The sequence below is a fragment of the Miscanthus floridulus genome, chromosome 14 (assembly GCF_019320115.1).
Source record: "Miscanthus floridulus cultivar M001 chromosome 14, ASM1932011v1, whole genome shotgun sequence".
Taxonomy (NCBI): Eukaryota; Viridiplantae; Streptophyta; class Magnoliopsida; order Poales; family Poaceae; genus Miscanthus; species Miscanthus floridulus.
Genome location: NC_089593.1, coordinates 91,120,603 through 91,145,677, shown reverse-complemented (window position 1 = coordinate 91,145,677; position 25,075 = coordinate 91,120,603). Strand labels below are relative to the sequence as shown.

At 42.2% G+C, this 25,075-nt stretch overlaps 1 long non-coding RNA gene and 1 pseudogene across 10 annotated transcripts; both read left to right on the top strand.

Moving 5' to 3' along the window:
- Positions 1–6,198: 6,198 nt before the first annotated feature.
- On the top strand, positions 6,199–14,423 carry LOC136504393 (uncharacterized). Of its 10 annotated transcripts, none has more exons than XR_010770874.1 (10): positions 6,199–6,454; positions 6,540–8,931; positions 9,688–9,824; positions 9,933–10,110; positions 10,202–10,505; positions 10,624–10,729; positions 10,837–10,911; positions 11,123–11,221; positions 12,673–12,878; positions 14,294–14,423. It is a non-coding gene; the product is annotated as an uncharacterized lncRNA (long non-coding RNA). The 10 variants fall into 10 exon arrangements; XR_010770875.1 differs by having other exon boundaries at positions 14,270–14,352; XR_010770877.1 differs by lacking the exon at positions 14,294–14,423 and having other exon boundaries at positions 6,540–6,644; positions 6,777–8,931; positions 12,673–13,125.
- Positions 14,424–17,185: 2,762 nt separating this feature from the next.
- LOC136504517 (cationic amino acid transporter 2, vacuolar-like) lies at positions 17,186–24,973 on the top strand (annotated as a pseudogene).
- The last annotated feature ends 102 nt before the right edge of the window (positions 24,974–25,075 follow it).

Here is a 25,075-nt window from a genome sequence, read left to right as displayed (position 1 = left end):
TGCTATTAGAGAACAATTAGCAAATATCAGCACTCTGATGACTATTATATATACTACTACCACCACCCCTGGGATTCATTCCCAATGTTGGAAGAGATCGTGCTATCTTATATACTAGTATAGTGCCGGTGCTAACGCTACGGTTTCATTCAGAGATGTACATGGAAACAACCAAACAATGATTTTTTTCCAGAGTTCAACTTTCACACAATTGTATATGACCATGTATATACAATCCGGGAAACACTTACACGTAACAAGACATAATAAAGTTATTTCTCATATTAACCATACTAGTATAGTGCCCGTGCTAACGCTACGGCTTCATTCAGGGATGTACATGGAAACAACCAAACAACGATTTTTCCAGAGTTCAACTTTCACACAATTGTATATGACCATGTATATATAATCCGAGAAACACTTACACATAACAAGGCATAATAAAGTTATTTCTCGCATTAACCACATAATTTACAATATGCCTGAGTCCTTAAACATGTCTTGGAGATCTTCATGGCCACTTCATGCAAACTTCATCCCAAAAAATCAAAGATGTCGTACCAAGGTTCTTAAAGTAACTCTATAATTCACTTTTGATAAATGAAAGAAAAAATTGTATTTGATCTTTTTTAAAATTAAATAGTAGATATAGTCGTAAATATATGTGCGCAACCGCAATGGATATTTATTTGGTTGTTCCTCGGTTTCTCCCTCTCTCCCATCCTATTTTTCTTTCTTTAGATGATTTTCGGGTATTAGAAAGCTAACTAATGAAAATTATTGGACAAAAGAAAAAAAAAGCATTTCTTCTTGGCATAATCAACTGATTTATCAAGTAAGTTTTAAGTACACCATCTGTTTTAAATTACAAGTCGTTCCAGCTTTTCAGGTACATACTCCCTCCATTCCAAATTATAAGTCGCTTTGACTTTTTTTGTTCATCCATTTTGCTATGTATCTAGACATATTATTATATCTAGATGTATAACAAAATGGATGTACCAAAAAAGTCAAAGCGACTTATAATTTGGAATGGAGAAAGTAGTTTTAATATATATATAGACATAATGTATAGTTAGGTGCATAGCAAAAGCTATATATCTAAAAAATAGAACAGAAATAATTGTCTCTAGCTTGCGTGTTCTATTTCATAATGGCCTTTTATTTTCATAATCACGTGTCAAGTCGATTCGTTTATTTTATAAACTCGGTCAGGGCGTGTAGTGTGTTACTTTTATAACACAGTGGTCTAACTCCTCTCTTTGTAACACAGTGATCTAACTCCTCTCTTCGATACCAAATGTGCTAAACCTCTTCATTGATCTCCTCTCTGTGGGCTCGGACTGTAAGTGACCCATTTTGCTTCCTTATCCAGGGTGCCGCCGTTGGTATTTTATGAGAAGAAAAGGGTAGACCTTTCCAGGTTTAGCCACGTTGCAGACACTCCACTGCTCCTACTGACGTGTGGGGTCACCAAACCAGGTCCCACGTGTTCTTGACGGAAACATGCGGGTGGGTACGTTGGCAGGTCTGTCGCCATTCCTTATTGACGCAATACCAGAACGACACGAAGAGTTTTGGAAGGGGCACGTCGGATGGGGCCAGGCTCGGCGTGAGTTTTTCCATTATAATGACAATTCTGAAAATTGCCTTGATCGGAGTCACGGGTCCCTCCTTTCTATTTGCCTTGATTAACTTTCGTATTTGTCTTGATTGACTTCCATTAGTTTCTATTTTACCATAGCCTGCGGGATGTGTGAGTCGTGCGTTGAAGCCTGGGCGGGGGATATCTAAATAATATTGGTCATCGGATCAAGTTGAAGCCTGTGAGAAAGGATTAGGAGCCATAGATTTTAATGATATGGTAATCCTAGGTACATAATCGTTGGTGCACAATGGTTGTTGTCTCTCAGTGGGGGACTTTTTTTGCGAGACCTAGTATAGTTTTGATTGGTCTCTTATAGTAGAGATTGCCTTGATCGGAGTCATGGATCCCTCCTTTCTATTTGTCTTGATTGGCTTCCATATTTACCTTGATTGTCTTTCATTGGTTTCTATTTTACCGTAGCCTGCAGGATGTGTGAGGTGTGCGTTGAAGCCTGGGCGGGGGAGATCCAAATAATGTTGGCCATCGGATTAAGTTGAAGCCTGTGAGAAAGGATTAGGAGCCATAGATTTTAATGATACAGTAATCCAGGGTATAATTTCGTTGGTGCACAATGTTTGTAGTCTTTTAGCGGGGGACTTTTTTTGGAAGACCTAATATAGTTTTGATTGGTCCCTTATAGTAGAGATAATTTACAATATGCCTAAGTCCTTAAACATGTTTTGAAGATCTTCATGGCCACTTCATGCAAACTTCATCCCAAATAATCAAAGATGTCGTACCAAGCTTCTTAAAGTAGATATAGCTTCTTAAAGTAACTCTATTATTCACTTTTGATAAATGAAAGAAAAAAATGTATTTGATCTTTTTTAAATTAAATAGTAGATATAGTCGTAAATATATGTGCGCAACCGCAATGGATATTTATTTGGTTGTTCCTCGGTTTCTCCCTCTCTCTCATCCTATTTTTCTTTCTTTAGATGATTTTCGGGTATTAGAAAGCTAACTAATGAAAATTATTGGACAAAATAAAAAAAGCATTTTTTCTTGGCATAATCAACTGATTTATTAAGTTTTAAGTACTCCATTTGTTTTAAATTATAAGTCGTACTAGCTTTTCTAGATACGTACTCTCTCCATTCCAAATTATAAGTCGCTTTGACTTTTTTTTGTTTATCCATTTTGCTATGTATCTAGACATATTATTATATCTAGATGCATAGCAAAATGGATGTACCAAAAAAATCAAAGCGACTTATAATTTGGAATGGAGGAAGTAGTTTTAATATAAATATATATAGACATAATGTATATTTAGGTGTATAGCAAAAGCTATATAACTAAAAATTAGAACAAAACTAATTGTCTTTAGCTTGCGTGTTCTATTTCATAATGGCCTTTTATTTTCATAATCACGTATCAAGTCGGTTTGTTTATTTTGTAAACTCGGTCGAGACGTGTAGTGTGTTACTTTTATAACACAGTGGTCTAACTTCTCACCTTGTAACACATTGGTCTAACTCCTCTCTTTGATACCAAATGTGTTAAACCTCTTCATCGATCTCCTCTCTGTGTGAGGCGTGCGTTGAAGCCTAGGCGGGGGAGATCCAAATAACGTTGGTCATCAGATCAAGTTGAAGCCTGTGAGAAAGGATTAGGAGCCATAGATTTTAATGATACGTTAATCCTGGGTACATAATCGTTGGTGCACAATGGTTGTAATCTCTTAGTGGTGGACTTTTTTTGGAGACCTAGAATAGTTTTGATTGGTCCCTTATATTAGAGATTGCCTTGATCGGAGTCACGGATCCCTCCTTTCTATTTGTCTTGATTGACTTCCATATTTGCCTTGATTGACTTTCATTGGTTTCCATTTTACCATAGCCTGCGGGATGTGTGAGGTGTGCGTTGAAGCCTGGGCGGGGGAGATCCAAATAATATTGGCCATCGGATCAAGTTGAAGCCTGTGAGAAAGGATTAGGAGCCATAGATTTTAATGATACGGTAATCTTGGGTACAATTTTGTTGGTGCACAATGGTTGTAGTCTCTCAGCAGGGGACTTTTTTTTGGAAGACCTAATATAGTTTTGATTGGTCCCTTATAGTAGAGATAATTTACAATAGGCCTAAGTTCTTAAACATGTCTTGGAGATCTTCATGGCTACTTCATGTAAACTTCATCCCAGATAATCAAAGATGTCGTACCAAGCTTCTTAAAGTAGATATAGCTTCTTAAAGTAACTCTATAATTCACTTTTGATAAATGAAAGAAAAAATTGTATTTGATCTTTTTTAAAATTAAATAGTAAATATAGTCGTAAATATATGTGCGCAACCGCAATGGATATTTATTTGGTTGTTTCTCGGTTTCTCCCTCTCTCCCATCCTATTTTTCTTTCTTCAGATGATTTTCGGGTATTAGAAAGCTAACTAATGAAAATTATTGGACAAAATAAAAAAGCATTTCTTCTTGGCATAATCAACTGATTTATCAAGTAAGTTTTAAGTGCTCCATCTGTTTTAAATTATAAGTTGTTCCAGCTTTTCTAGATACATACTCCCTCCATTCCAAATTATAAGTCGCTTTAACTTTTTTTGTTCATCCATTTTGCTATATATCTAGACATATTATTATATCTAGATGCATAATAAAATGGATGTACCAAAAAAATCAAAGCGACTTATAATTTGGAATGGAGGAAGTAGTTTTAATATATATATATTATATATATATATATATATATATATATATATATATATATATATATAGACATAATGTATATTTAGGTGTATAGCAAAAGCTATATATCTAAAAATTAGAACAAAACTAATTGTCTCTAGCTTGCGTGTTCTATTTCATAATGGTCTTTTATTTTCATTATTACGTGTCAAGTTGGTTCGTTTATTTTGTAAACTCGGTCGGGACGTGTAGTGTGTTACTTTTATAACACAACGCTCTAACTCCTCTCTTTGTAACACAGTGGTCTAACTCCTCTCTTTGATACCAAATGTGCTAAACCTCTTCATCGATCTCCTCTCTGTGGGCTCAGACTGTAAGTGACCCGTTTTGCTTCCTTGTCTAGGGTGCCGTCATTGGTATTTTATGAGAAGAAAGGGATAGACCTTTATAGGTTTAGCCACGCTGCAGACGCTCCACTGCTCCTACTAACGCGTGGGGTCACCAAACCAGGTCCCACGTGTTCTTGACGGAAACATACAAGTGGGTATGTCGGCAGGTCTGTCGCCATTCCTTATTAACGCAATACCAGAACGGCACGGAGAGTTTTGGAAGGGGCGCGTCAGATGGGGCCGGGCTCGGCGTGGGTTTTTCTATTATAATGACAATTCTGGAAATTGCCTTAATTGGAGTCACGGATCCCTCCTTTCTATTTGTCTTGATTGACTTTCATATTTGCCTTGATTGACTTCCATTGGTTTTCATTTTATCGTAGCCTGCGAGATGTGTGAGACATGTGTTGAAGCTTGGGCGGGGGAGATCCAAATAACGTTGGCCATCGGATCAAGTTGAAGCCTGTGAGAAAGGATTATGAGCCATAGATTTTAATGATACGGTAATCCTGGGTATAATTTCGTTGGTGCACAATGGTTGTAGTCTCTCAGCGGTGGACTTTTTTTAGAGACCTAGTATAGTTTTGATTGGTCCCTTATAATAGAGATGTAAGCAATGAACTCGATCTGAAAATATTAGAGGAAACCAAAATGTCATGCCGAGCTAGAGATGACAGCTAGGAACAAGAGTGTCACTCTTTTTGACATGACAGAGGACATCAAACTGTGGTTGTAATTATGTAGCTTGATTGTGTTGCCATTGTTGATCAAAGTGTTTGATTAGGTAGTTATAGTTTCAAAAACTCAGCTATAAATAGTTATGGTTTTCGAAAACTTCCTGAGTTTATTAGTATGGTATTTTAGTAAGGAGATTTGTATACGGTGTGATTTATAACGAAACTGGAGCGTTCTAAATTTTAAGACCATTCGGTTTATCTTGTTTTGGTGGATATGGTTGATTTTCTTATGCTACTACTGCCAATCGGTTATAGATAGTTCCTAGAGGTGGCTGCTAATATAGAAATCAGCTATTTCTAAAAACTGTTGATTTCAAGTGGCAGAATATCCAGCCGCCTCTAAAAAGAAATCGATTTCTAGAGGCAGACTGAATCCTAGTTGCCGTCTCTCGAGATCTTGCACATACAGATAGATAGTTTGAATCGACATATGTCAGGAGAACGCTGGTTAGGCAAGGTTAACTTCAGGCGTCCAAAATCAAAAGTTATGTGCACCAACGATCCAGGGCTCTGTAAATTTTACTCCTATATATCTAGCGTTAGCGTTAGCTCCTCAAAAGGAAGCAGCCGCCACGTCACCCCTAAAATTCCTGTCCGTCCGATTTCCCTTCCCAATGGCTGGGATTGATACCGCCAGATTCTGGTCAAAGCGGATTCTTCTTATTCCGTCCGGCTTCTCCAGCTTCTCCGCTGGTCTCCTTTACACCGTCCTGCTTCTCTTCAGAATCACCCGAAGACAAATATATACTCAGCTTCTGCTTCTCCTTCCCCACACTTCTCTTCCCTTCCCGACGTTTCTTCTCCGTACTCCTCCCTCTCCCGACGCCAACGATGGCCTGGGGTTTCGCCTCCGTCGCCGGCCGCCCTCACGGGCGTGCCCCCACGCGGCGGCGCCCCCAGACCCGGCCACGGCCTTGGCTGCGGCGGCGCATTGGCAGATGCAGCCCCCGCTCGGGCGGCGCACCGGCGTGGGTGGCGCGGTTCCGGCTCCGGCCCCGGGTGCGGCGGCGCACCTCGCCTCGACGGCCGCCCTTCGCTGGTACGCCCATCCCTTCTCTTCCCTGCCTGCTGTGCGAAACTGAGGTCCCAAACCCTAACTTAATCCATTGTATTCGGAGCACCAGATCTTCGACCTACAACATTGTACGGCCAAGCCCAGAACGCCCCTGCCATCCAAGTTCCGGCTCAACTTACGTTCAGCACCACCTGCATCCTGATTCGTGCCTCTGGTGAGCACACTTGCATTTAATTTCCAGGCCTTTGGAGGACCATTTAATGCTCATCTTGCCTCGGTTAAACAGCTGACTAAAAAGCTTTATTCATAATGATGAATATATCTAACGAAACTGAGTTAATCATAGGTTGCCTGCTACGGTTTGGAGATGCAAATCTCATTTTGCTTTCTGTTATTGCACACATCTCCAAAATTAGAGCTAGCGAGAGCGAGAGGGAGGTATTCTATGTCAGGATTATAAAAATAGATTAGTTCCTTCACTTCAATTCCATCTAAATTATTTCTATAGACATCGCAGTACGATTCTAGGGATCCCAGCGATTTACCGTGATGTCGGAGAGGGAGATTGAGAGTGGGTATGTGGACCACCACATCGAGCATTGCCAAACAGGAAAGAAGCAGTTATTGAGGGGACCAATGTCACCCGATGACAAGGGTCATAAGTGCATGAGCTATACAAAAATGTTGGCATGTTCTTTCTTGGGTAAGTTGGTTGGCCCTGCCTTGGATGCTTTGCAGCTGAATATTTCAGTGTTCATATGTCGAAATTATATTTCTACTAGGTAGCGTGTTCGTACGTTGCTACGGGATAACTAATAATTTATATTAAAAACGCACGGATCGCACGATAAGATAACAATACTGTAAAAATTAAATACCAACGTTAAAGTAACATTTAATCTAAAAAGCAAAGTTTATGAATTTAACACATTCACGGAGTGCGCGGCGTCGCAGGCTCACAAACTCTACTTTATAGACCTTTCCGTGATGCGGCTAAGATAATGTTTTATATTGGCAGGAAGAAATCTCCGATATCCATTTCTTTCATTGTAATTCATTTATCTGGACAATGTTTGAGGTGAGGGCACGGTTACAGTTTTTAGTAGCTTTGCGATATTATCCGAAGCTATGAGATGATTGATGTCTTGCGATGATCCTTTCATTAATTTAGTTTTCTATCTATGTTTAATTGTTTATTCAGTCTATTTTATAGGCACACCGGTAGATAATGGATGACAAAATTCAAGCATCCATAATTTATCTCTTTGACTTTGAGCATGAGTTTTGTTTTTATTTTTTAATTGATATATTGTCCTTTTATTTTTACCGTAGCGTTGGCATGAGCATGCATGAAAAACGAAGATGTCTTTACACTGTAGAAATCTTTCAAGAAGATCATGCATAGATTATTCTTATATTGAATATTATATATATACAATCACCTAAATATTCTAATTAAACTACAAAATTTTGAATTATGATACGAGGTAAGACATGCAAATAGATATTTCAAAATTACCTGTAGAGTCCAAAGAACTTAATAAATAAATCATTCTGGAGGCAATGCAAATTCTCTCTAATCTTTCATTTGGTGTAGTTAGTGTTATCATAGTACTCGCATGTATTCATGGGAAATAAATCGTGGACAAAACGTGGACACTTTTTGGTGCGACATTCCAACATAGGTCCATCATCCTGCCAATATCCTTGAGGCAGATCACATAAAGGATGAGAGTCCCTCTATGAGATTGCTCACAAGAGACTCAAACTTATATCTGATCATGGTAATGTTGAATTGCTTTGCATCAAAAGCATCGGCAATGATAAACAGGAACATAGATTTTAGTATGTATAGTGAAGGAAAACTCAACCTTGGCCTTCTCAGCAAGGGCAATTTAAGCAAGAAACAGCAATCAAGGGCGATGGAACACATGAGCTTCAAACCAAATGAAAGGAGGAAAAAGCTGTCTCTTTTGCAAATGCAAAGAGGGGAAGTAATTAAATGTAGGCAGATTTGGCAATGTTCTCAGAAATGCAAAGATGTTCGTTTTGTCTTAATTCTCTTTTCTTTTGCTCGTTGTCATGTATGCTGGTGCATGCAAACATGCAATGTGTATATGGATAGCACAATAATTTTCTACTTCCTATTTTGCCGTGATTCCTCTATCATATGACAGACAACATTCAATCAAGGAGATGTCGTGGGATCGCAGGCGTGGACAGACGGACGAACCAAAACAAATGTCGCACAAAAAAATGTCCACACTTTATTCTTTTTAGTCGTAGGAGATCTGATATGCCCATATGTAGAAATTGTATTTTTATCTGATATGCTCATATGCGAAACCCTAGCTGCCTGTCCTTGCTCTTCACTATGGTTCCTGAGAATGGCGATGGAACGGCGGCGGTGCAATCCGCGCGTTCGGCCGGCGGCAGCGCCCTAGGCACGTGCGGTCTCCAGCCTGGGCACCCTCACACAGGCCGTGCTTCCTGTGCGCTCGGTCAGTGCTCCGCAAGTCCTCTTTTCCCCTCATCTCATCGTATCTCGTGCATGATGCGTCGGCATCCTTGGTGTCCTCTCTCCTGATTTTTTAAATGTGCTATATTTTACCTATCAAGTTCATATATCATCTTATTTATGTATGTTTAGTTTCAATTCATGATGACTGCGTCCGACACTCTGTTTCAATTAGATCTATTCCAGTCTGAAGTTGATTTCCTTGGAAATCTTCCCTGTCCCAATGCGTTCGGGTTGATTGAATATTGTGTTGAATTGTTCAATCCGATTTAGTCAGGTAGCAGATCACTCAAATGTTGGAAATTCTAGGATGTTGATTTTGTCCTCAATTTTGTGCTGCAACTTCAACCATTCAACTTGCTTTGGATATCAATTTTGCCTTGCTAATACTGTGGGGTTCATGAAAGAGTTAGCTTTTCCATGCTAGCAGCTTGCCAATAATTTCAGTTGGGGATTACCTTTAGTTTTGCAGTACTACAAGTTTTACGGTCTAATAACTTTCCAAACTATTATGCTTTTATTGTCTAGCGAAGGTCTTATTTTTATTTGTCAAATCTTTGGAATAATCTATCCTTGAGATTGAACTATATCAGTGCACCCTTGTTGCAAAATTGAACTGAATTCAGAGATACATGAATTGGTGGTTAGGTAAATAGTTCAGTTCAATACATTCTAATTAGTGCTAATTAGTGCTGGGTCATATGCTATTTGTTTGCAAAAATTCTTACAGAAAAAATAGCTTTCAGGAGATGGGACACTTCAGTTCTAAACCAAATGATGCTGGTTTCCTGTTTCTAAACTGATCAGAGATGGGCAATGTATGTTTACCCACTTAAAGTTGACTTGGAAGCAAACTGTTTTCTTGTTTCTGAACTGGTGAGGTCAATCAGATGGGTAGCATAAACACAGTATATTGGAATTGGAAAATTTGTTCATGTAGTTAGAAGGCATGACACATATCTTTGTTTTCTTTGGTTGTTTCAGGCTATTACTCAAACGCTTATCATGGAGATAAAGTGGCCCGGGCTGACATAGGAAAAAAAAATTCATTCCTAAAATTGCTGGTCCTGATTTTCCTATAGTAGTGACTTCATATGAGATTGCCATGGTAGGTGCAAGGTTTCTTGCTCACTGTATGTGGACGTACATCGTTGTGGATGAGGTGACAGAAAAAACCAATGTTATAGATTTATTGCTCTTTTATGGCTTTTTTCCCGTTTTGTATTTACATGTCAGTTCTATGATTTCTAAAGGGGCATCGGTTGAGAAATTCTAAGTGTAGACTATTGAGGGAGATGAAGCGCATACCAATGGATAACAAGCTCCTTTTGACTGGGACACCCCTTTCTGAACAATCTGGCAAAGCTACGGTCACTATTGAACTTCATTTTGCTTCATATATTTTCATCACACCAATTTGGGCCAGATTGGTTTTTGGTCCTTAGAACTATCTTTGTGCGGTAAATCGATGCAATACATTCTGTTTTTGCCGGACGTTGATAATCTTTAAGAGCAATATGGCAAATCTCAGCTTCTGGATAGGCTACTAGCTTGCAGGTAAAATCACTTGCAGGTCTCATATTTTTTTCCTCTTCTGGACAGATTCGTTGTTGCTTCATCCACTTTGCTTCAGGCCCTGTCTTCCATTGCTCTAGCAATTTTTTTTATCTTCCAGGTTTTGCCCATGCAGACAAAGACTGCTGCCCGAGGATGCTGAGGCCAGTATGGTACATACGTCTTCATCTTTTTAAAGTTTCCTCTCCAGTTTTTGAGTGATCCAGGTATAGTCCAAAAATCTGTATAAATTATAGGAAATACTAGGATCTGTCAAGAACATATGCCCCAATTTTGTTGATTTTAGCACCTACTCTGTTTATAAAATTGACAGTTTTAAATGGACCATATGGCGCTATGGCTCGTCAGTGCCCTGCTTGGATATCTTCAGCGGCATCGCCCAAATCGGGTATGCATCATTCCTTTTCTTCTTGGCGTCCTTAGAGTTCTTTCTTTGTAATCTTGTTGCTCCTAACGAAATTAAATACTATATGGTTTGCCTGCTTGACAGGGATACGAGGTGGTAATGCTGCTTCCTATCAATTTACTTTCAATTATGAATATCGGTCTTCGACAGTTTGAGCTGACTTTGTTTCTTTTGTTGTCCTTTTGATTTTCAGTTCTTGGTTAGCCTTGAACAGATATGTGGTGTTATTGCTGCCTGCTTCGGAAGGGCTGCGCAGAAGATTTGGCATCATAGCTGCCTCTTCAACAACAAGGTGAGGTTTTGTATGCCTTGCCTTTAATACAGACCTACACCACATAAAGTAGATTAATTCAATTGAGCTTGTGGATTTCTCTATCGTGTGTGTTAGCACTCTTACAATCAGCTGCCTACAAGTTAATACTGTCTGAGTCTTTGGCTCTTTCTTGCATATAGGTTTATTTTTGTTGCACTACACTATTTGGCCCTTACACACACACACACCTCTTAATTAAATGGCATCAAACTTAAACATTGTCTGCTCAAAAGTCAATACATATGCAGTTTGGCCTATTTTTTTCATCTCCATGTAAAGAACAGATTGTCATGCCTTGCTTTGGTATACTTTATGTCTGTTCCATGTGTTGTTAACAAATTCATGTATATTTGTAATGTTAGTCATGCAAATATGCCTGTGTAGAGCTTTGAGACTGTAAGGATGTTAGTTGCTATTGTTACAGTTGCTTTTCATATTAAGTTACTTCACTCCCTTCCTCCTATACTACTAACACCTCTTTATAAAGCTAAAGATCTGTCCTCCATGTTGAAAATGCATGACATGGTGCGAGGCCAAAAATATATATTTACCTTCTGTTCTTTTTCCTTACCATTCATGTACAGTTCTGAAAACCATACATGTGTCTCCTTGTGAAGACTCGTTTGGTTGCACCCCGGTTTCTAGAATACTAAAATTTTATGTGGTTCAGATAGAAACAGCTGCCCATATGTTAGTAAGACGACATATCATCGTTTTATATAGATGGTTTGAGCATTTTATATGAATACAGTGTAGGCCACATGGAGTTCTTGAGATTGCCAGGGACATGACCAACAAACTACCCTTATTCCAGTTAAATCTTTTTTTAAATGAATTCCAGTTAAATCTTGGCTATTAATCTGCCAATGCCATAAAGAGTTTGCAAATTAAAATTTGGCTTGTATCTATCGGCCTAATTACCAAATTCTCTTTTTATGTACCTATTTCTACTGCATAGATAGAAACGGTGTTTCCCTTTTTCAACTATTTTAATCAGATTATTCTGGTTGAGTCGTGGTCTCCTCGTATTGCACAGGCGAGGGTAAGGCTTGCCACTAACACCCTTCCCCAAACCCCGCATAGAGCGGGAGCTCTTTGCACTGGGTACGCCCTTTATTCTGGTTTCACCTGGCTTTGGTGTTTGCAATCTGTTATGCCAAGGGGAGCTAACTGGCTATTTTGTCTGTGCCCCTGATTTTCATATGCCATATAACCGATTGTACTATGCTTTGCGATGACTTAATTCAGCATTGTGCAATACCTAGCACGTGAAGAATACAGTTTGCTCTATTGATTCTTCTTTTGGGGATCTAAAATTGCATATATGTTTGGTTTTAGTGCTTTAATCTGAAACTGAAATTGACATTGGTGTTTTTCCCTGGATCTAACCCATTATACTATTTGTTGTTCTCATTTGACCTTTGAATCAGATTGGAGTCGCCTACATCTGTGTTGGGTTCTTCTCCTGGGAATATTGAGCTCCAAGCATTTGGCCTCCAGTCTTTACTAATATTCGTGTCCTCACACATAAACCCTTTGTTTGGCTGCTCACTCAGGGCTATCAGATCTTTGTTGAATTTCTGTCATCTACTTATCCAGATATATGCTTCGGTCTTACCATTATGGTTTTATACAGGTATGGATCAACAGAACCAAATACCCTTTGTATGTATACATACATAGCGCCACCTCGAGGATAGAACATGACAACATGTTTATTTATGGACTTTTAGACCTTCTCAATACTTTGTACATTACATGCTTATCTCCACGCTTCAAAATACTACTGCCCAGACCCCGTCTATTTTCTCTCTGTATTATAGAACTAAGTGCAGATCTTTTTACTCAAATATTGCTTTGATCCATCGTGCCCTGTGTTACTATCTATCACTTAATCCAGATACCATGATCTCAAACCAAATAGGCCTACCTTATTTCAGCATGTTTACATTCGGTCACAATTCCAAATAAAATCCAGTACCTTCTTTCTGTATGCTTATTGCAGGCTGTGATTCTGAATGCAAATTAGGGAATGCTGCTTATGAATCCTGCAATTGCTTATTTAGAGTCTATATACCTACTGCGCCTCCATCTTTATAATCTTTCCCCTACCCCGCCAGTGGCGCGCGCCCTGCACTAGCTGTAAATCATCTTCGCTCACGGATTTGTTGTTTGTTGCTGTGGATTGCACAAAGTCCCAAGTCCATTAATGGGCTGGCCCATATCTGGCTTCTCGATATCTTTTCTGTCCTGATCCCGTGCATAGGATGCATTTGGGCTAACTTCGATACGTTCCATCCATGTTTCGAAATTGTCTGGCCCAAACAGGCTTACCTTTTTTTAGATAATGAAAAAGAGAGCACGCATAGGTGCAAAATTATTACAGATACAAAACCACTCACCCATTATTTGGAAAAAAAACAAAGGCTCCCTAGGGTCGAACTTTTTCTATCATATATAATACTCCGTATAAGCTAAGTTACTATATGGTTGGTCGTCTTTGAATTTGTTCTGATCAGGGTACACAACCATTCTGTATTACCGTGTGATCTCATTAGTTCACTCAAATCAATTGCTTTAGAAATAAAGATAACTGATGAGCCAAATCAAACCGATAGCAAGCAATCTGGACAAAATGATTGCACACAATAATTTCATATGGATAACAGTTGCTGATTGAGTTGTAGAAAAAGTATATGTTTATCCTTTCTGTTTCGGAACTGATTTTTTTCCCCCAATAGAAAGAACAAGCTAGGCACTTCCTTTCACTCACATCACATCTTCTGGACGGCTAGGTAGATCTACGTCCACGTCTCACGTTTCATGCTCATTTGGCTACATTTGACGTCTTGACGATATGTCTACATCCCTCGCTTTCCAACTCGGAGAGGCGTCATTTTCTTCTCCTCATCGGATGCCTACACAGTAATCTAGGGAAATATATTCTATTGCATTATCATCATTATTTATTCCTTCCAATTGCTTGCATGCCTGCATTTCCTTTTGCTTCCGGAACGCAACTGCCAGAGGCCAATTTTAGTTTGCCAACAGGCAACAGCTGATTCACCAAGCTACCTGCAACAAACATGTTGCTTCCGTTTTGAAGACGTACAGCAAAGCTCTGAGCCAGAATTAGTCAATGGCTGTTGACATTCTTGAAGCCAATGTGCAGACAACCATCCATCCATGTGTGTCAGAACAGTTGGAGTTCTACAAATGTTCAGAGTAATTCAAATGTTTAGAGTATTTTTTATTAAACTTTTTAGAAAAGAATTAATCAGCTGCATCTTTTGTTTCAATTCCGAGCAAGAAGTTCTCTGGATGCCAGGAGGTTTAGTTTTTCTACGTACAAAACAACAGGCTAGGAGATTCTTATAGTAAATAATGGAGATCTAACCTGCGAGATAAGACACAGGTTAATAATTTTTTTTTATTGTCTCTCATCTAGGTACAGCTGTAGCATCGGTTCATACACATGCACACCCACACAACTCACACGACCCCGGTACAAACAAACATATAACTATACCCAGATCTGAAGACCGCGTCCTTCTTGAGATCACCGAAATCCTCTGATTTCGTAGGCGACAGAGGCACGTCACGATCCTATTGTGGCATCACGCGTGAGAGGCTATAAATATTGGAGAAAACCCCCGGTGAGAAACGTGAGTCGAGCATAGCTCGAACCCAGGACCGGCCGCTCTACCACCCGGAGCTATGGCTCGATCCCCAACACAGGTTAATAATTGATTAAATAGATGAACCTTCCGTACCAATTCATTGGAGATCTGGTCGGCAAATGCCATGTGAGATGCACAGCTGCACGCAATCAAGCTGCTAAGCGCGCTAGCTATTGGTAGTATATTATGTAAATTTGATAAAAGCTTGTACGGCTCTACTTCTAGATACTTAATTACGTTCTTTGATCCTATATTGCGCGTTTCAATTTGGTTTCAACAGAAAGGTTTTGCATACTCTAGCTTCACACGTACGCATAAAATGTCTCCTTCTGATTTGTGACCACAATAAGGGCTCGGTTATCTTGGAATGAAGCTAGGAACCAATCCGGCTGATCAATTGTTATGCAAATTAGCTAATCATTCTAGCCGGAAATCGTTCCATGTGATAGTTCCCAAGGAACCGACAAGCCCTAAAGGTTTTCATAATATTATTCAGGCCACGTTCGTTTCGCTGAAAAGACAAGCCGAAACACTATTCCGGATGATTTGTTGTGAGAAAAAAATACTGTTCCAGCTGAAAAACCAAGCTGAAAAATACTGTTCCACGCACACCAGCACCTCACGTCAGCGCGGATCTGAGTGAGCAGCCCCATGTCAAATGACCGCCCCTCCCGCTCGGCCCACTCGTTCCTCCCGCTGCACCGCCAGGGACGACTCGTTCCTCCCGCCGTGCCGCCAGGGACGAGTTGCCACACGCCTCCACGCCGCTGCTGGCCGAGTCACCGCAGACCTCCACGGTCCACCCAGCCGCAGGTCACTCACCCCACGCTGTAGCACTGCTGCCTCAGGACGTCACCGCAGGGCTCTGCGTTGCCGCAGGCCTCTCGCGCCGTGCTGCAGTAGAGCACTTCCGCACAAGGCCATGCATTATATCCACAAAAAATAAAAGCATTTGAAGATCACACAATTGTTAACTGAATCAAGCACAATTCATCCCTTCGCCACAGCTCGTGGGGGAAGCAGAAAAGGCAGTGAGGACCGGACGATGGCAGCCCGACATGGTGAAGCCGTGCTTGCAGGAGACCTGCGCGGCGCTCCTCGACGACGGTGTGGCGGGCTGCTTGGTGGTGTCGCAACATCGTGAGCATGTCTCCCCTCCAGGCGCAGGACCTGCCCCGGGCACGGGTGTGCTATGCGGTTCGTCATGTGGCACGACTGCAATGGCAACCGCAAGGTGCTCAACGCTGAGCGCAAGGAGACAGCGCCGTTGTTCGCATTGAGCTCCTGCTCGACAACCACAAGCGGCACCACACGCGCGCAGGATGCACACGCTGGGCAGGAGCTCGTCGCTGCGTAGTTGCTGTCGTGGACGACGAGGAGTTCGACGGAGAGCTGGACGCTGTCGCAGCCGTCGTGGGAACACGCGTAGGCAGCCTTGCCTGGCCTTCGCTGCCGCCTCCCTGGCCGTGCAGACGCCCCACGCCGTCGCTGCGCACACACCGCACACGCGCGCGGGGGGAAGGCCGCCGCCGCGAGTGCGTGCGGGCAGCCGTGTCAGCGCCCTCAGGAGCAGCATCACGGCCAGCACGCTGGTGCCATGCAGGTGGAGGAGATCATCGCTGGCCGCCATCCGCCACGCGCACCCACGGGCGCCGCCGCCGCCACCGTCGACCCCTGCAGAGCGAAGCCGGTGCCGTGCAGATGGAGCTCGGAGGAGGGGAGGTCGTGCAGCGTGTCGAACGCCGAGTTGAGTTGTGCGCATGACGAGGGCCACGTCGTCGGTTGCTCCGTGTCCGTGGACTGCACCAGACAGGGCGTGCGCGCCCGGTCGCTCCACCTGTGTAAGCTAGAAGGGGCGCGCGCCGTCCCGCTGCTGTCCGCGGAGCATACGCCGAAGCTTGGCAACGTGTAGGAGAGCCTGCCCGACCTGCAGCCCCACGGCTATAGCGTGCTGATCAGGGCCTACTCCAAGTGAGAGTGCGCGGTGCTCGCCCTGAGAGCGTTCGACGAAATGCGCGTCACGTGGGTGGAGAGAAAGAGGGTGGAGATGGAGAGGGCAGGGACAGGAGGACATTTCACACGTCCCACTGACTCGGATCCATGCTGACATGAGGAGTTGATGTGCCATGCAAGCAAAAATAATATTTTTATATAGCTGTTTTCTTCCTGGTGCCAAAATCGTAGCGTAAATTATAACAGTGCGAAGCGCCTATTATAAAAGTGCGGAGTCGCCGTCCGTTAGATATCCCCAAGGAGACGCCGCCTTTCTTGATTGCTTACTCCCCTCCTTTCCCCCCTACAGGGGTAGTCAATTATCAATCCCCCCTGCTCAGCCTCAACCGGCCCTCAGCATCAGCAAGCAAGGGGCAGAGGCGGCCGGCGGCCGGGGGCCGGCAGCAGCAGCCCCCTCATCGAGCTCTCCGGAGCCGGCCGCGGGAAAAGGCGCGCCTTTGCTTTGCTTTGCTTCCCCTTGTCCTTCCGTGGTGCTCGGTTGAAGGGGCCGGCGGGGATGGGCGGCGGGGTCCGGGCGCTGATGCGCCGGAAGCAGGTGGACTCCGAGCGGACGCGCGCCGCCGGCAGCGCCCACCAGCTCCGCAAGGAGCTCTCCGTCACTCAGCTCGTCGCCATCGGTCAGGGACCTCTTCTCTCTTTCTCTCTCACTTTACATCACCTCTTCCTTCTCCTTCTGCTTACTATATATAATTCCCTGATGCCTGAGCCTCTCGTTGGCTGGCTAATTTCGTTGGATCTTTGCGGCGAATTTTGTCGGACCCTCGAAAGGTGCAAGCTTCGCTGTGTTCTTTTTCCCTTGGGCGAAGGTGCTTTTCGTGCTTCTTGTCAGCCGTGGCGGCGAAACAAATGCCTTTACATGATTTGATTTGAATTTGCCGGATTCAGTTCAGTCTGAAACTCGAGCTAGAGCTATACTACTCTAAGATTTCACTTACAAAGTTTCCAATTCGTGTCTCATCGATCGGATTCTTAGTCCTGAACCTCAGTTGCTTCTTTCTCTAGTTTCCAAATGTTGGGAGGAATCTCAGTTGCTTGTCTCTCTAGTTTCTTTCCTTCCGTGCTTCCTCTGCTCGGTTGGTGTTGGGTCGGTGTTGGTAAGGTGGGTGGTTGGCTCCGTACTGTTCCGGGCATTGCTACTCTGTTCATGTTCATGCCCATTGTGCATATATATATATTACTAAATCATAGCATTTCAAAACAAAATAGTTCAATAACTTGTGAACAATCTAACTCATAAAATAGCTCAAGACATGTCATTTTTGTCATAGCAATGTTTATACGCTTCTGATGTTCTCGAAAGTATTTTCCACGGATTCTTAAGAGCTTCTGCAGATGGCTTATATAGTATTTTGGACCAAAGAGCCCTGTTTTTGTTATGTTAATTATAGTATCTCACCAACAAAAGTATTGATGATGGAACTGCTGTGTCATTCCTCAGGTGTTGGGTCGACGATTGGAGCCGGGGTGTACGTTCTTGTTGGGACAGTTGCCCGGGAGCATTCTGGGCCGGCATTGACACTTTCATTTCTGATAGCCGGAATAGCAGCTGCCCTTTCAGCCTTCTGCTATGCAGAGCTTGCTAGCCGTTGCCCTTCTGCTGGAAGCGCCTACCATTATTCATACATATGCGTTGGCGAAGGGTAATTTACTGATATATGATGGAGTGAACATTGTTCATATATGGAATTCCTGTGCTGTTGAGTTTATGTTCTCACATTGTTCGTTGCTTCATTATGCAGAGTTGCATGGTTGATTGGTTGGGCTTTGATACTTGAATATACAATTGGTGGATCAGCTGTTGCCCGTGGCATATCTCCCAATCTAGTGAGTCGAATTCCCCTGCATCTGATGTGTTCATGCAGATATTGATCAGTAGTTAATCTCCAATCTCCTTATACAAACTTGAAAACAAAAACTTTATGTTTTCAGGCCATATTTTTTGGAGGACAGGATAGTCTGCCATGGATTTTAGCACGGCATGAGATCCCATGGCTTGATGTCGTTGTTGATCCTTGTGCTGCTTTCCTGGTTTTCGTTGTCACAGGTCTGCTATGTGTCGGGATAAAAGAGGTTGCTACCTTCTTCAAATTCAGTAAAGCTACCTTACATATGTTCTGATAATGTGACACCTGATCTTTCCTTTCTGTTTTTTTTTCTTTTTTCAGAGTTCATTTGTGCAAGGAGTTGTGACAGTCCTAAATTGCTTTGTGATGTTATTTGTTATCGTAGCCGGTAGTTACATCGGCTTCCAAACAGGATGGGTTGGCTACAAGGTTGCTGGAGGGTAATGCTAATGACCCTGATGCTTTGTTTCTTTTCTCAAGCCAGTAGTTAGCGCACATACACTTCATTGATTTCAGATTTTTCCCCTATGGAGCGAATGGAATGCTTGCCGGGTCAGCAACTGTCTTCTTTGCCTACATAGGCTTTGATTCAGTTGCCAGCACTGCTGAGGAGGTTAGGAAATGTCTTATTTCCCTAATTGCTTTGGACCTTCTTATTTGCTGGATTGTTAGCATCGATTAGAAAATATAATTCCCTCATCTGAGAAAATGTAATATATAATTATCTTATTGCATGGTGTCAAGTGAGCAAGGATCGGGTCGTCGCTTCCTTAGTGGCGTGCTACATCGGCGCCCGGGTGTAGTGAAAAATAAGCAAGGGTCTTCACATCTGAGTCAACGGGTGCGAAGGGTAAGGAAGCTAGTCGAACCAACTAGGATCCGTTTAGGTAGTTGGAATGTTGGGTCGCTTACAGGTAAGTTAAGAGAATTAGTTGATACCGCGACTAGGAGGCGTGTAAATATATTATGTGTTCAAGAGACTAAATTGAAGGGTCAGAAGGCGAATGAGGTGGATAATACGGATTTCAAGCTTTGGTACACAGGGACAGTCGTGAATAGAAATTGAGTAGGAGTTTTGATTGATAAGAGCCTCAAGAATGGTGTGGTGGGAGTGAGAAGGCAAGGAGATAGGATTATCTTAGTCAAGCTTATCGTTGGTGATATGGTCTTGAACGTAATTAGTGCGTATGCCCTCCAAGTAGGCCTCAACGAGAGTGCTAAGAGACAGTTCTGGGAAGACTTAGATAGCCTGATTAGAGTTGTACCTAGTAGTGAGAAGCTTTTTATAGATCTTAATGGGCATGTAGGTACTACAAGCGCAGGTTTCGAGGCAGTTCATGGAGGTTTTGGGTATGGTAGTAGGAATCAGGAGGGGGTGGAAGTTCTGGACTTCGCGGTAGCTTTTGACCTGATGATAGCCAACACTTTTTTTAGAAAGAGAGAATCTCATCTAGTGACCTTCAGTAGCGGACAACACTCTAGCCAGATTGACTTTGTCCTCGCAAGAAGAAAGGATAAACGAGCATGCTTGGGTTGCAAGGTGATACCAGGGGAGTGTGTTGTTTCTCAACATAAGCTTTTGGTGGCAGACTTTCGTTTTCAGGTGTGTGCCCGTAAGGATAAATAAGCTCAGATTGAAAGAACAAAGTGGTGAAACTGAAAGGGGAGACGTCAGAGGTATTCAGGGAAAGAGTTATCAAAGAGGGCTCTTAGAAGGAAGAAGAGAACATAAACAATATGTGGGAGAAGATGACAACCAACATTCGGAAGGTGGCCTCAGAGGTGTGTGGGGTAACCAAAGAAAGTGGAGGCGAGGCTAAAGATACTTGGTGGTGAAACGAGGAAGTCCAAAGGGCTATTAAGGAGAAGAAAGAATGCTATAAATGCTTGTACCATGACAGGAGTGTGGACAGCATAGAGAAGTACAAGGTGGCAAAGAAGACTGCAAAGCGAGCTGTAAGTATGGCAAAGGGTAGAGCGTACGAGGATCTTTACCAACATTTGAGTACGAACGAAGGAGAGAAGAACATTTATAGGATGGCTAGGGTTCATGAGATAAAGAGAAGGGACTTCAACCAAGTTAAGTGCATTAAGGATGAAATGGAGCATCTCTTAGTGAAGGAGGATGATATCTGACATCGATGGCAAGAGTATTTTGATAAATTGTTCAATGGTGAGAATAAGGACACAACCTTTCAGTTGTATGACTCTTTTGATGATATCAATAGGCGCTTTGTTCGGAGAATCCAAGAATCTGAGGTCAGAGAGGCGTTGAAAATGATGAAAAGAGGTAAGGCGATAGGGACCGGATGGTATCCCAATCGAGGTGTGGAGATGCCTCAGGGATATAGCTATAGTATGGCTAACCAAGCTGTTCAACCATATCTTTCGATCGAACAAGATGCCTGACGAGTGGAGGAGAAGTATATTGGTACCGATCTACAAGAATAAAGGAGATATTCAAAGTTGTACTAATTACCGGGGAATTAAGTTGATGAGCCATACTATGAAGCTATGGGAGAGAGTTATCGAGCATCGCTTGAGAGCAATAACGCGGGTCTCTATGAACCAATTTGGTTTCATGCCCGGAAGGTCAACCATGGAAGTCATTTTCTTAATAAGACAAATTATGGAGCGGTATAGGGAGAAGAAGAAGGACCTACACATGATTTTTATTGACTTGGACAAGGCTTATGATAAAATATCAATGAATGTTATGTGGTGGGCTTTGGACAAATATAAAGTCCTAACGAAGTACAGTCGGGCTCATTAAGGACATGTACAACAAGGTTGTGACTAGTGTTCGAACAAGTGATGGAGACACGGATGACTTCCTGATTAGGATAGGACTACATCAAGGGTCCGCTTTGAGCCCTTATATGTTTGTCTTATAGTGATGGATGAGGTCATAAGGGACATACAAGGGGACATCCCTTGGTGTATGTTTTTCGCGGACGATGTAATACTAGTTGATGAAAGTCGGACATGAGTGAATCTGAAACTAGAGTTATGGCGGGAGATTTTGGAGTCTAATGGTTTTAGACTCGGTAGAACTAAAACTGAGTATATGAGATGTGACTTCGGCACTACTGCTCGGGAGGAGGAAGATATTAGTTTGAAAGGTCAAGTAGTGCCTAGGAAGGATACCTTTCGATATTTAGGATCAATGCTACAGAGAGACGGGGATATTGATGAAGATGTTAGTCATAGAATCAAAGCAGGGTGGATGAAGTGGCGCCAAGCATCTGGTGTCCTATGTGACAAAAGGGTACCACAGAAGCTAAAAGGCAAGTTTTATAGAATGGCAATTAAACCTGTTATGTTGTATGGTGCAGAATGTTGGTCTACGAAAAGACGACATGTTCAACAGATAAGTGTCGCGGAAATGCGTATGTTGCGTTAGATTTGCAGTCATATAAGAAGGGATCGAGTTGAGAACGATGATATACGTGATAGATTAGGGGTAGCACAAATTGAAGAAAACCTTGTCCAACACCAGTTGAGATGGTTTGGACATGTCCAACGGAGAACTCCAGAGGCACCGGTGAGTAGTGGAATCGTAAGCCAGGATAGTAACGTGAAGAGAGGCAGAGGAAGACCGAAGTTGACTTGGGTAGAGGCAATAAAAGGAGACTTGAAAGAATGGAATATACCCAAAGACTTAGTCTTAGATAGGAGTGCTTGGAAAACAGTTATTCACGTGCCTAAACCTTGATTGCTTCTGCTGGGTTTTAACTCTAGTCTACCCCAACTTGTTTGAGACTTAAAGGCTTTGTTGTTGTTGTTGTTAACTTCTGACAGGTGAAGAATCCACAACGAGATCTGCCATTGGGAATTGGAACAGCATTGTCGATTTGCTGTACCTTGTACATGTTGGTTTCAGTTGTTATTGTTGGTCTGGTACCATACTTTGCTATGGACCCAGGACACCCCTATTTCATCCGCCTTTGCCAAACATGGGATGCACTGGGCAATGTAAGGACTGCTTCTCATTTTTATCCTGGATGATCTGGTGTGCGTCCGACTGAGATTGTTCATGTGCTTATCTTGTTTTAGGTATCTTGTAACAACTGGTGCTGTTCTTGCTCTCTGTTCAACCTTGATGGGATCTATATTGCCACAGGTATAAGCATATCTTAATCAATGTATCATAAATTTCTTCTGTGATTAGAGTCGATAGAATACGAGCCTTCAGCCAAGTGGGCATGGCTTTAAATGAGTAAAATCTGAAGAATACTGGCATATAATCTGGATATATATAAGTCAGTCTTCTGCTTTATCTGTTCTCTCAACAAGCATATGCATCGTACAACTTCAATTTATGCTGCCATGGATATTCATACTTCTACTTTGATATTTCCTTCAGCCAAGAATATTGATGGCCATGGCACGAGATGGCCTGTTACCATCGTTCTTCTCTGATGTCCACAAGACGACACAAGTTCCAGTCAAAAGCACAATAGTGACTGGCATCTGCGCAGCTGCTCTTGCTTTCTTCATGGATGTCTCTCAACTGGCTGGAATGGTAAGGATTTACCAAACATGTTATTTGAGAACGTATATGGACTTCATCTTGAGCTCAATTATATTAATGAACCTTATCCCCAGAGATTATTGTAGTGTATGCATGTGACTATATGAGCATTATTGAAAAATGTTTGGAACTAAAAAGGTTTTGTTTTTGGTTGCAGGTTAGTGTAGGCACACTACTCGCGTTCACTATAGTTGCTGTGTCCATCTTGATTCTTAGGTATGTTCCTCCAGATGAGGTACCCCTCCCATCTTCTCTCCAAGCATCACTCCCGCTTGAGCCAAGAAAATGACGAGGAAAAGCTGAGGGGTACCCTTGGAGATGATGATCATGAACAAGGGTCAGCTGAAATAAGTGATGTTGTAGTAGAATCAATTAATGACCCCCTCATTGAGAAGCAGCTGTACTGCAAGTATGTCTGGGCAATCACATTACTGATTTTATATACTTAAAATTTCTAAGTATGTGCATTTCAGTTAAGGTAGCTAATAAACTTGTCTGCTGACTCTTTAGGCAATTTGAACGAGACAAAACGGCGTAGGACTGCTGCATGCAGCATTGCATCTGTCTGCATAGGGGTTCTGATCCTCACAACTTCAGCTTCAGGCGACATTCTTGCCCTTGTAAGTGCCAACTGTTCAGTCTATTATGCAAGAATGCATGCTTCCTTCCCCAGTGAACTTTCCTGCATATAAGCAAAGCACTCTAACAATCTAATCTGTGCCATGTCAGCCTGGTGAGATGCTTCGTTTGTGCTTTTGGTGGCCTGCTCCTCCTAGCTGGTCTGGGCTTGCTCTGCTGGATTGACCAAGATGATGGGAGGCACTCCTTTGGCCATTCCGGAGGTACTCTTATCACAGCACGCTTCAGCAACTCATTGTACTAGGATCATATTGGTAACTACTTGGCATTAAATATCTTGCTTCTGTGTCTGCTGTAGGATTCATCTGTCCATTCGTTCCCTTGCTGCCAGGTAATGTGTATCCTCATAAATACATACTTGTTAATAAATCTTGGGTGAGTACTTGATCCTTTCAGCTTTTTTACTAGCATATTCAAAACTGATATATGCTTTAACATGCATGAACTTGTTGCTTGTGTTCTTCAGTGGTGGCACATGGATGCGAGTGGGGGTGTGGCTGGTGATGGGGGTGTTTCGTCTACATTTTCTATGGCCGCACCCACAGCTCATTGACAGATGTTGTGTATGTCCCTGTGGCTGAGGCGAATGAGATATATGGGTCAATCCTCTTCATCAGGGTTTGTGGCGTAAAGAGAGATGGAAGGAGATGTTTGTTGAAGCCTATCTCGAGCTAGTCAGGGTACTTTTCACAGAACCTCAAGGATCCTGACTTTAGCAGATCCCTGCTTGAGCTATTATATGCATTGCAGGGATGGGTTCGAAGAATTCAATTTGTACGTCAATTTTTAAAATGTGTAAATTGTAATGCAGCGACTAAACTTATGTGCCTCTGTTGGAGAAATGTAAATATTACATAGTATAGAACTATATATATAGATGGTGCCTGCATACAGGTGTTTAAAAAGGGGGGTTCAGTCTAGGAATTTCTACGTTTTAGTACAAATTTGTTGTAAATTCCCAGGATTGAAATTATAGACCCCAATTCAAGCAGGCCTGTGTGAGGCGTATTATGTGGTCAAAGTCAAAGCCTCAAAACACATTTTATTTCATGGTGGTAGGAACATTACATGAGAAAAACTGCTCATGGAAAAATAATATTTTTCAACTGAGGTTGAGTAGTAC